The following is a 13,528-nucleotide window of genomic DNA, read 5'->3' as shown; positions in this document are numbered from 1 at the left end:
TCTTCATAAAGACCCTCATAATGGCTTGTAAGAGCAATAAAAGGGCTTTGGAAGAGTCATTTATGGCCCAATGGGCTTCATAAAGTTTTATGGTTGGGATATTTTGAGGGAGATGAGAGGAATTTTGACTTAGGCTTGATTAGGAAGGTTTTAAGCTTGCTTAGGCTTGTGCAAATGATTAGAGGATGGATTAGGATGGTTTAGGATTAGCTTAGGGATAGGCAAGTGGATGGCATTTAATAAGGGTGGGTGAAGGAGGAGATATTTATTAAAACTTTTTTAATAAACATGAGGATTAATATTTAATCTTAATTAAATATTTTGAGTTGGGATTAGGGGTAGGAAATGATGGGATTAGCCTTTAATCAAAATTAAAGAAGGATTAGAAGATTTTGGAAGAGGTTAGTGGTCTTAAGGAAATTAGCCAAGTTTTGGGCAAAAAATAAATTTTTTATTTATTTTGGGTTTTTTGGTCAATTTATTAATTAAATAATTAATAAATAAGGAAATAATGTTTAAATAAGATTTAAACATTTTTGGGAGGGATTCCTTAATTAAATATTTTTAATTAAGATAAAGGGATTTAATGGCATAAAAATAAATTAATTAATTAAATAATTAATTAATTAATAAATGATGATGTCATCAAGAATTTTTTAGAAAATAAAAATACTTTATTTTCTAAAGGTTTTTAGGTGTCTACAGGTAGTGCCCACATAGAAAAAGCCTATCAGCTAATTATATTTTTTCTTTTAAATATATATATATATATATAATATTTTTTTATTATTTTTTAAACTAGATTCTTTTCAGTCCATTCTAATTGGAAGCATAATTTTGGCAACCGTAATTCAATTTAATTTAATTATGATTTAATAATAGATCTTTTCTAAATGGATTCATTTAAAATAAGAGAAAAATGTTCATCTTTTAATCTAGGAAAAAATCACAATAATTTCATAGTTTTTGAATGATCATTTCTTGGTTAAACCCTAGTTGATATGATTTTTATTTCCAATTTTTTTCTATGTAAGTTCTATTAAAAGGTTTAATAATGATCATGTTTTCAAATTCCTTTAGTTTCAATGTGAAAATTTCTACTACTTGCACAGATCTAAGTTTTCTAATTCAAGTTTCCTCATAGTAAAATCAGACATGTTTACCATCTCAATTGCACAAAAGACATTTCTTGATTCAAACTAATTCAATAACCTAAGTAATTAAAATTATAAGTATAGAGGAAGGCATGGGCCAAATAGATCCTTTCAAATGAATTTTCTACAATGGGTTTCAAATGTTAATTTCAGTGACCTATTTTCTATAGTGTAAGATGACTCCAATGGGTAGTGCCCACATAGAAAAAGCCTATCGACTAATTATAGTTTTTCTTTTAAATATATATAATATTTATTTTAATAAAAAAATTAAACTAGATTCTTTTTAGTCCATTATAATTGGAAGCATCATTTTGACAACCATAATTTAATTTAATTTAATTTAATTATGTTTTTCTAATAGATCTTTTCTAAATGGATTCATTTATAATAAGAGAAAAATATTCATCTTTTAATTTAGAAAAAATTCACGATAATTTCATAGTTTTTGAATGATCATTTCTTGGTTAAACCTTAGTTGATATGATTTTTTTTTCTTTCCAAATTTCTTCTATGTAAATTATATTAAAAGGTTTAATAATGATCACATTTTCAAATTCCTTTAGTTTCAATATGAAAATTTCTACTATTTGCAAAAATTGTTAGTCTCAAATTGGTTTTGACATATGAATGACTACACACTTAGTCATATTCATAAAGTGTGTGCCAAGTAAGTAGTATATGTTGAGCATAAGTTGTCAGATAATGCAAGCTGAGAAAGATATATAGTATGTGTCGAGCACCAATATGTGTCAAGTAGACAATTAGTGCCTAGTCACTCCAGTGACAAGTAAGTTAGTATATGCCAAGTGATTCAAATGCCGAGTGAATAGTGGATGTTGAGTTATTTAGAGGCCGATTTATAGCATTCAAGATATAGTGGATGTTGAGCATCAAAGGCTTCAAGTGTCGAATAAAGAGTTTTGGACATAGTTGTTTGTAATGGCACAAACTCCTATGTAAACCATTTTTGGATTGTTTTGTGATTCTAGATGATAAGAATGGATCTATATTGAGAATCCCTATAAAGTACATGCAACCAATTAGATTGATGAATGTTTAAAGTGGAAAATGGGTGAATCACAATCGTTGATTCTTACTTAACCCTAAGTCACCTAGGTTTTCTTAAGGAGGAAAAACCCTAAAGAGTTTAAGGAGCAAAGAGAGAAGTTTTCATGCACAGATAGAGCATTCATGGTGAATAAGGAGTTGTGATTGAGATATGAATTATAGAATCAGTTAGAGAGAATAGAGGAAAGTAGAGAGGATAGAAGTGATACATCTAATCAGAGAGGATCAAGTATACATCACAAAAGAGGTGATCTGATATCTAGTAGAGAGCTGCTAACTAAAGGATTAAGGCTAAGACATTCTAATAGGTGAATCGATAAAATCTCTTAACTGAATAGGCTTAGCAGGCTTTTGTAAATCCTTTAGTAGGGTGTTTACTTCATTGTAATTTGAAGTCCTTTAACTAGGAACACTTCTAATAGGGTAAGATCTAACAATCTTTGTAAGCCTTTAATAGGGTAGATCATAGTTTATGATCAAACATTGTAATGGTCATTGGATACACTTTACAACTGCAGCAGTGAAGATTTGTGGATGTCATCCCTACCCCAGTTTTACCTTCTTATTCAAGGGTTTCTAGGTAACCAAATATCTTGTGTCATATATGTGTTGAATTTTTATTTGTTTTCATGCTATGAATGAATATGCTTAGTTTGCTATTTTAGTTTACATGCAAATTGTGAGATGGTTGTGTGGTGAATATTTTAATGGATAAAGTTTTGAAGGACTGATTCACCCCCCACTCCCCCCCCCCCCCCCACACCAAGATTTTACTTTCCCTATTTTATTTCTAAAAATTGGTATCAGAGCCTTATTCTTTGAAAAGTAAAGCTTTGCAACTTTGAGGAAAGATCTTAAAGATGGAAGTCTACAAGTTGAAAAAAGTCATTGAGAACTAGAAGAATGAAATCCAACTTTCCCTACATTAATTGAATGAAGAAAGAGATGAGTTGAAGTTCTCATTAAAGAGAAGGAAATATATAGCTATTGAGGAGAATGGCACAAATTACCAAGAGGAAGACACTACTGAGTTGTTTGCAGATGGAAACTCAAGTGAATTTGATGCAACAATTGTAGATCTAATGAATTCCCCCCTAATTGAAGAGGTTAGAAATCTTAAGATAGAAAAAGAAGTCTAATTGGTACTACTATGTGAGGTGACTGAGTAGAAAAATAAATTTGAGGAAGACAAATTCATGATTGAAGATGACAAAAGGATATTGACAAAAAGACTAGAAGAGAAGACATCAGAGGTACATAGGATTGCTAGCATGCAATTGGAAACAATGAATCAAGTGATTATTTCCAATCATGAATTGAATAGTAAGGACATTGAGATCACAACCCTAAAATTATAGAATGAACACTTGAGAAATGATCTAAGAAGAGAAAAAAAATTTGCTAAAAGTTTTAATAGATCTAATGAAGCCATCAAGTACTTTAAGAAATTTGTGAGATGTCCTAGATCTAACAACGTCACTACTGGATTAACATACACCAATACTAGGGAAGGAGAATCATACAAAAGTGGTTAACAAAGAAATAACAAAGGTAAGAACTACAACCCCACTTGTCATAATTATGGAAAGTTAGGTCATACAACAAATGTTTATAGGAGAAACAATGCAAATCAAAACCCTAAGAAGAAATTTATGGGCTACTATCATAATTGCAACAAGCAAGGACATCAATGATGTAGGAGAATTTGGGGTCTTTTTCTATTTACCTCATTGTTTTGATGCAGGAGCACCCTAGCCATTGTGTTAGCTAGTTGATCCTATTGGTTGCTACCAAGTTATAGACATTGTCGAGTGCCAGTAATTATTTAGTGTTTGTTGAGTTGTTATGTTTTTTGAGTTGCAATGTTGGACAAGTTATCTAGTATTTACTGAGTGTTCCTTCACGTGTTGAGTGAACTTGTTGATGCCAAGTGTCAACATTTTGGTTCCTTCTTTCATCGAGTTGTGTTTGGTTCTAGTTTGGGCCAACCTTGCACATATTTAATTTTGTGATGGGCATTTAATATTTGTTGAGAGCCAACTTGTGGCTTAAATATGCATTTAATGTATGGGGTTTATTTAATTTTTTAATTTCTAGGTTGACTTTTGGCTTAGTTGGGTTTAAGTTGGGGGTTTTGTGGAGTCTTAGGTCATCCATTCATGGAGTGATTAATTCATTCAAAGGGAGTGGATCTTGAGTTCAGCATGGAGCAGCTGAAGGGAAAGTTTTCCTAAGTCTCTGGACAAAGTGCCAAAAGTGAGGCAGTTTAAATAGGATTGTGATGGAGTTGCACATTTGTGAGAAGAGCTAGTGGCTGCAGTTTAGAAATAAGGAGGTTGCTTGGTGACTTGTGAGCACAAGTTGAGATCTTTGAGGTTTCTACCAAATTTCTTTTATGTTACATATTGGGGCTAGCTAGGATTGAGTTGGATCTTTAGAGATCTTGCTAAACTATTTTTGTAATTGTTGTTGTATTTGGCCCTAACCCAAAAGGCCCAGTTGGGCATATTGCATGTAAGTAATTATTTTATAAATAAAGAGTTGTGATTTGGTATATGATCTTGCATTTGTGTTGCATTATTATTTTGTTTCCATTGTGTGGTTATTTGGGGCTAGGACATCTCCTTTGGGGATTCTCTAGCCTTGAACTATGTCAGAGTGGCACAACAGAAGCGTGGTGGGCCCATAACCCACAGGTCCTAGGATCAAAACTTGGCTCTGATACCAGCTAATGTAGCACAAATCTGGATGTCCCCCAAAATTAGGTGATCCAAAAATTAGCACACAAACATACAATAGAAAATGAATAAGAGGAATAAGATTCAGATCTGGAGAGACAATATTTCATATATTCAAATCAAGAAGTTTACATCCAACATGCTCGAATTTGCAGCCTTCCAAGTTACGGCCATTAAAAAGAAGAATACATCTTTCTAACTAAGATCTCTAGACTCAAATGAAAATGTCCATCTTCAAGATACTCTATACTAAGATTCCTCAACTAAAATGACTTCTTCATGACTCCCAAGATTATGGATATGACTCTACCCAATATTCCCTTAAATATTTGCACAGTCACAAGTTTTCCTGATACAAATTACCAACTAAAGAAACCCTTACATTAAATGCATAACCAAGCCACAACTCAACTCTCAAAAAATATTAAATAGCCATCACAAAAGTAAATATGTGCAAAGTCTACCCAAACTAGAAACAGACATAGAAAACTCAGTCAAAGAAGGACCAAGATAAATATTGGCACTCAGCACATACAGGATCACTCAGCACCAACAAGAACACTAGGCACATGAAGGAACATTCGACCAATACTAGAACTTCACAAACATTACATGATTGACTAACACTATAACTAACCAACTCAGCACTTGAAAGATCAATCAGTTGATACTGGTAGAATAAATGGGATAACATGCTAACCAATACGTTAACATGACATCAAAAAACTTCAAATCAGTCAATACTAAATAATTATTGGCACTAGACAATGTCTATAGCTCGGTAGTAACCAAAAAAACTAGTGGGATAACATAATGACTAGGATGCTCCTGCATCAATTAGGCACATGAATGAAGGACCAAGACTACAAGCACACAAATATTTGAAGGATATTTCCACAATTGTCAAAAGTATGGACATAAATCATATGAATGCAGATCTAATGCTAAGTGGACATCAAAAAAGTAGACAAAGGTACAACACAATGGAAAGCCCTAGAATTGAGATTATAGTACAAGGTATAGTTGTCATTATTGTCAAGAGTATGGATATGTTGCTAATAATTGCATTAGAACACATTTTAGAAGTGACTACAGTAGATGGTTGGGTCAAACTACATGTTTTAGCTATTTGAAGACTAGTCACATCAGTAGGAACTATCCAACAAGGTCAAAAGCACCAAATAGTGAATTCAACAAAGCCAAAGGGAAGGTTGATGTTGAGAAAGTCAAAATGTAGATGAATAAATATTGAAGAAAAAGGAAGATTGCAACACATCAAGCATAAATGAGGTCACTTCATCCAATGGATTAGGTGATCACATCAACCCCAACTAGGCAATCAAAAGGTATGTGGGACTAATATTTCATTGATATATTTTACATCAGTTCTAAGAATCTAAGTTTTGAAAAGATTATATATGCATGAATTAAGATGCAATGTATTGGTTAGAACCTAGAATAAATCTATAAGTTTTGTTAGTTTTCTTGTTGACAAGCATGAAAAAATTCAGTTGTTTCCAAGCTATTAAAGGTGATAGTATTGGTCATCCTCATTGTTGTTGTCGAGTGTAAAACAAATCATGTGTAAGCTGAGTGAGTTGAAATTTCTATGATAGTTGAGCTTACATCTATGTAATTGCTAAGCATTTATTATCAAGGTTATATGGTTGATGTTTAACTCATTTGCATTCATTAAAAATTAAAGAGGGCATGAAGGGAATAAGGAAATTTGAGATGAAGGATTCAAGTGTTTTTGAACTAGATTTAGCTGCTACTTGTCACAAATCATCATATTCATAAGTATTTATTATGTGTCAAGCTACGTTATTTGAATTATTGCAAACCATAGTTATTTTATATGGCATCTAGTTCTTCTATTGCTATTAGGAAGGATGTTAGGAAGGAAGGAAAAGAGTTTTTAAATGTTCAATTAAGAAGCAATGAGATTAAACAACCACCCTTTTGAGCTATTCCCAAAATTACATACAAGGGAGATCCAACTAGTGAATTATTGATGATACCACCATAGGTTTTCATGATACAAGATGTAAGATGTTTCTACACTTGTAAGGTTGGAAGTATTGGAGACATTGAAATTAGAAATCTGTATGAAAAACTATGTATTGATAGAGTGTTGAAGGAGGAAAACAATATTATATAGAGAAAAGGGTTAACCCGTGCCCTAGATTTTTCAAATGTATTCAAAACAAAATTGATTAAGATAATGTTGAACAGAATAGATGATCACTCAGTATGGTTGGAAAATGGCCCTACCAAGATCACTAAATGGATCATTCAACAAGTAACAAGGTGTCCTACATTTGACAGACCGAAGAATATAGAAAGTGATGCAAAGGAAGTATTTGAGAAGAATGTAAGGGTTGTATGGAACAAAAGAGGGATAAAAATAGATACAATTTCAAATACCCTAATAGCATTTACAGTGAGAATAATTTCTCACAAGTTCTTTCAATGTAGTAGATTGAATAGTGTGTCTTGTATGGTTGTGGATTTGGGTTACAAGATAGTGAAGAAGGGTCACTCTTATGACCTTGTCGAGTTACAACTCCAATAGTTATCAAAATACTTGGGAGCCATAAGAAAGACAAAGAGTGCACAATGAAAATTCAATTAATTACTAGTTTTCATACTCTTTTATATGTAGAAAACATTTCCTTCATTTTAAAAAGGGTCTTGGAAGACCAATAGGTCAATTGCGGTTCAAACTGGATAATTCATGGAGAAACATAGGGACAACTTTGAGTCAGTCATGATAAGTTATTTTGAAGACTTTAAGAATTCTATGAAATGGAGACTAAGGATACTAGTGTCACTAGTAGAGAAATATTGTGATGATGTTTTTTTTCTAGTTGATGTTGATCTCACATATGTACAAGCAGTTGTTCCTATGAAATCAATGTGGATGAGACATAAGCATCCATCACAACACTATTAGCAGAGGAAGTTGATAAAAGTGCAACCTCATTTGGAAATTATGAGGAAGCCAAATCAAAAATTACCATAGATTTTTAGACAACTTTTGTGGTGAGAAAGAAGAACAAAATTGTGAAGAAGCTTAAAGAAAGATTTGGTGAAGGGGGAGAAGAAAAAGGAGAAGAAGAAGATGATGAGGATGAAGAAGATGAGCAACCTTCTCAAGCCCCTCTTTCACTTATACAAGGTCAAGGAGAGGACCAAGAAGAGAGGAAGTTGAACATGATGAAGGTGGCGAGGGAGCATAAGCCAATAAAGCACCTAAACTTGCAAAGAAGAAGAAAAGAAAAGATAAGGAGCCAGCAACAAGGAAACCAAAGAAGTTTGTGAAGCCAACACAATAAAATATAGTAATACCTATTACTAGGGCTAGCACAAGGGCTCCTACAAAGAAAAAATAGGAAGCTAACAAACCCAAAGGAAAAAGAACAATTGCTACTACAAAATAGAGTTAGCAAGATCAACCAAAAAGAAGGAAGTATATAGCTCTAGATGAATCAAATGAGGAGAGGATTGAATTAGATGACAACAGTCAATTTTAATTGGTAATCCATGGTCCCTCTTCTAACTTAGACAACTTGTGTGATAATATCAAAAACAATGCAAATTTGTTAAGTTTTACACATGTTAAGTTTGACAAACTTGGAAAGGTAGAAATGAATAAGGTGGAGGGATCTATATACAAGATGATGGCCACATTTAAGAATATTCCTATTGAGATTTCCAACTCTTTACCCAAAAGTCTATATGACAGAGTTGTGCAAAGATGGCAATAAAGTTTAACTACTGAAAGGAAAATAAGGGAGACTACTCTTGCCAGAGTAATGCCAGAAGTGGACAACACATCTATGACTAAGGCCATTAACAAATACAAGGGGAGATTTTCTCCCAAATACAAATCCTTAAACATTTTTTAGAATGATATTGAGGAAGTTTTTAAATGGAGCACCCAAATGTGGAAAGTCATATATGGGTCACAAATAGAAAATACAATTGAGCAAGCACCTAAGGAGGTAGGTGAGGACAAAGATGAACAAGAGGTGGTAGAGATTACCAAGGACAGATCTATCAAAGATGGACATGAGGGAGGCACATAGAAGGAAGTAGATATAGAGGCTACAGTTAAAGAAGAGTAGTTGAAATATCATAATGTACCTGAGGTACATATGTTGAGTGTCAATCCCCCTCATATTGATCAAGGAAGTCAACAAGATATTATCAAGATAAAGGATGTTTCTAATAACTCAATTCAAAACATCAATCCTTTGATAGAGGATGATTTGAAGAGGATTCTATAGGATTCAAATCTAGCTACTAAACTATGCACTAATCCAATATTAATCAGTATAGATATAATTCACAAGGTATCAACGGGGGAGAAATAGAACACTCACACATCTAATGTACCTTTTACATCTACAGAGACAAGAGATCTAGAAGAAAAACTATGTAATGCCCCACCAAGGGATCCAAAAGAACTAACCTAAAGTTTTACTAAGTTTTTCAAAAAAAAAAATTAAATAATAACATGTACAACAATCATAAAGTAGTGGAAGCAATAACATACAATCATACATAAGAAAACATAACAAATTACATTCCTTAAGGATCCCAAGATGTTGAGTCACATTTAAATTTAAATAATACTAAGCTCCATAAATAACACATCCACATAAAATAATAACTACAAGTCCAATCCATTTAATTGATATACATTTGTTCCGAATGCCACTTGGCATTAATTTGGAATGCACAATCATCCACTGTGCATGTCACAAGGTATGGAAGGCTAAAAGAATATAAATTTATGAAATAGATTACATCATCCCTTTTGGATCCATGAAACAAGGTACAATACAATAAGTAAAATCATCCATAAAATATAAATAACCATCCATCATCATACACAAAGATAAAATGGAAGGAAGTGCAGAACAAGGAACTCCAGCCATGACATCAACAAATAGATCTGAATGGTAAAAGTAAAAAGCACTACCACCTGACCTCGTGGTAACCCAAAAAGGTCCACTCCCACTGTGATGAGGAGATAGTATCAAGTCCCCACACAAGATCATAATCTCAAAAATCAAATGTAATATCTAAGTTAAGGAAAACCCTAAAAGTAATCTAACTCAAAGGTTCCAAGATAAATCAACATCTAAACCCAGAGGAAAACAAAGACATGTAAGAAATCTATACTACTAGTGGGCAAGTTTCATCGTATGAACCAACTCTATGGTTACCCAGCTAATCTTTCAATCCTCCAACCTCCTAGTGACTCTATGTGGCACTAGTATCCTTTCATACTAACAAAGCATACTAACGATGCATGGTCACAACCAAGCATCCTCTCTACTCCCATCCTAGTCTGTACTAGCACTCAAGGCATGGGCTAGGAAAGACAAGACTCTTATTAGGTTCATTTATTCTCATTTAGTGTAGTGTTTTCACTTATTAACTACTTGCAATGGGTTACCTGTTAGCCTCTTTAGGGCCTTGGCCTCCATTGCAAGCCACTTTCCAACTTAACATATAGCTTACCTACCCTAGGCTCATAAAGTACAAATCAAAGAATCATCGTTTTCACTTTAGTCCTATACAAGTGACTGGAAAGCATCAAATGTTAATTCAAAATAACACCTTAGTCCTTTACAAGTGACTGGAAAACATCCAAAAATAATTAATCAATGACTCAAAAGTTAAGTCAAATAGGTCATATCATTCATCTCAGTTTCACACAAGAACAGTGAATAGCAATAATGAACAATAAATCCAAACTCATCATAAAGCATACCAGACACATTACCATAGTTGAGTTTAAAAGATCAAGATCAAATCATCATCATGACATCACAAACATGGGACTCGTAAGCGTCTAGTAAAACAACCTGATTGGTCAACACTCTAGTCCATCCCCAAATCTAACATACAAGAAAGCACTTAACAGATAGTGTAATTCACTGTTTTATTTGATTTTGAAGACATGCAGTTTGAGTTTACTGTTAGGTTTAAGTCTCCATTCTATTGTATGATTTTCATCTGATAAAGTTTACTATATTCTTGTATAACTCAACCCATTTTGTTAGAAAGTATGCAGAATATTGCTGATGGCAGGCAAGCTACTATTCTAGATTTTACCCCTAAAAAATAGATATGAAAATCATTACTTGGTATATTAGGGGGCTGAACAGTATTCATAATCTGGATATTGTTAGATAACAAAAGTCTGAGTTTCTCCTGCTTCAAGATAAGTGCTAGAGAAAGAACGTTTCTAAGGAATTTGTAACTAGAAGAACAAATTTGATCAGCAATCCTTGGTGATTTTCCTGGTCTGTGAGGCTTCTCAGGTCGCCTCGCTTTCCAGTCTATTTTTCCAAGTTCCAATGTCCTTGCTGGTTTCTCTTTCTGATCACTTCTGTTGGTTTTAGGTCCTTGCTTGACCTAGTTTAATTGTATTGCTGGTTTCGGGTCCGCTTAAAACCTGCTAGAGCTTCATGGTATATCTTTCTTTTTGATGTAAAGCGTTTCGGGGCCCCTTCAAAACCTGTTTTTACCTTAATCTAAAACTCAACCCATTTTATCATTTAAATATGAATGCCTTATTACCATAAACTCTTAAAACGAGCATTATCTCTTTAAAGATTTTCATAAATTTTAAATTATTATTATTAAATAATTAGTTGGTAATTATTTAATATTATTAAATTTTAAATAGAGAATCCCCATTATCAATTTATAATGTTATATCGACAATTAATTAATTAATAATTAAATTAATTAATTATAACTATATTTCAATAATAACCCTTTTTAAATTATTTATCATACATTAATAAATAAATAAATAAATTCATTAATAAATATATTAATAAAAACCTTATTAAAATTAACTTTTGATTAAATCATATTTAAACTAAATTAAATTTTAATTAAATCAAAATTTAATAAATTAATTATAATATAATTTCAAACTTTTAAATAATTTAATTTTTTAAAAATTGAATACAAAAAATGAGACATTTTTTTTTTAAAAGAACCTGTCAGCCTTTAACCCCTATAGCCGCAGGTGTTACTACTGTCATAGGTAGCAATATGTAGTACTATTGTTGCATGCAATAATATCGCCTACTACACACAGCCGTTAATGGTTGTAGGCAGGGAGGTTGGGGTGTGGGGATTAATAGCCTCGTCCCCACCTCAATAAATTATTTTATTATTATTTTAATATTTTAATAAAATTTGTTTTTAAAATAATTTCTCCTTAAAAATACATATATATGTTTATATATTTTTATAAAATTTCTAACAGTACTTTGATAGGAAAAATATGGCAAACCAATCAAGTTTTCATTCTAAAATTTCTATTTCTTTCAAAACCTTTCCTGATTAAATTAACAACTTTTTAATCTTTAGAACAAGGGTTTTCTAATTTTCATTCCTCATATACAGATATAATCTCAATATGAATAATAGTAATTCAAAATAAAAGATTAAAAGATTCATCACAAACAAATTTTAGAAAATAGATTCAACAAACATGATGTAGATAGAAATTTTGAAGAAACATAATTCATTGGGTGAATAAAACATGAGGCTCTACCTGGTTCTGATGCTAATACGTAGTCACCTAAAGATTGTGAGAGAATTCACTTCTCTCAAAACCTTCTCTCTAAAAAATCCCTTCTCCAAAAATTCTAGTTTCCAAAGAATGAACTCTAAATTACTAATAAGGAGTTCTCCCCTAAATTCAAGGCACTGATTATGTTGTCACCTGAGGGAACTCCTTGATCACAACCTTTTAACTCTTTATTTACTTATCTTTTACATTTTCATGCACTCTTTTTGCAATATAAAATATCTTTATTAAATTTATTTGCTTTCTCTTTTTAATTTAATTCACTATATTTTAATTTCATGCATAAGCTTTATGCAATTTTAATTAAAATGAACTTTATTAAATAATTATTTTCTCTCTCTTAATAATTTTTGAAGTATTTTTAATATAATATTTATTAACTTAAGTAATAATAATAATATTTAGCATTTATTTAAAAATGATCTCCTAAATATTTTATTATTAAATTAATTAAATATTATTATTACACTCTCAAAATAGAACTTTGATTTCCTCTTTAAATTTTATTCTTTTTATCTAATTAATTAAATATTGAAATTATCTTAATAATTTTCCATTAAATTAAATCATTAATTAATCTTTTAATTTGACTTAATTAACAAAAAAATCCCAAAGACCTAAAAAATGAAATATGAAAACCCATCATAAAATATAACATATAAAATCAAACTCAAGGATTATAATCACAAATTTACGTCATATGACAAATTTGGAAGGGTAATCATCTCAGATACTTGTCCTAATTTCTAGGACAATTGGTTTTAAGGTTAAGATTTGGACTCAAGAATTTATCTTCCCTCTCTTACCATTGAGATATTGCGATAGGGTATGCTCATCCTGGCAATTCAAGAAATTTGATACCTGGTACTTACAATCTGCATAAAATCTATGCATGTACAAACACATATATTCTAAACTGAACAGACAATGGTAGG

This window comes from Cupressus sempervirens, chromosome 6 (assembly GCF_028749045.1).
Source record: "Cupressus sempervirens isolate cs-2001-9-10 chromosome 6, ASM2874904v1, whole genome shotgun sequence".
Lineage (NCBI taxonomy): Eukaryota > Viridiplantae > Streptophyta > Pinopsida > Cupressales > Cupressaceae > Cupressus > Cupressus sempervirens.
The sequence above is the reverse complement of the archived record's forward strand: the minus strand, read 5'-3'. Positions refer to the sequence as shown.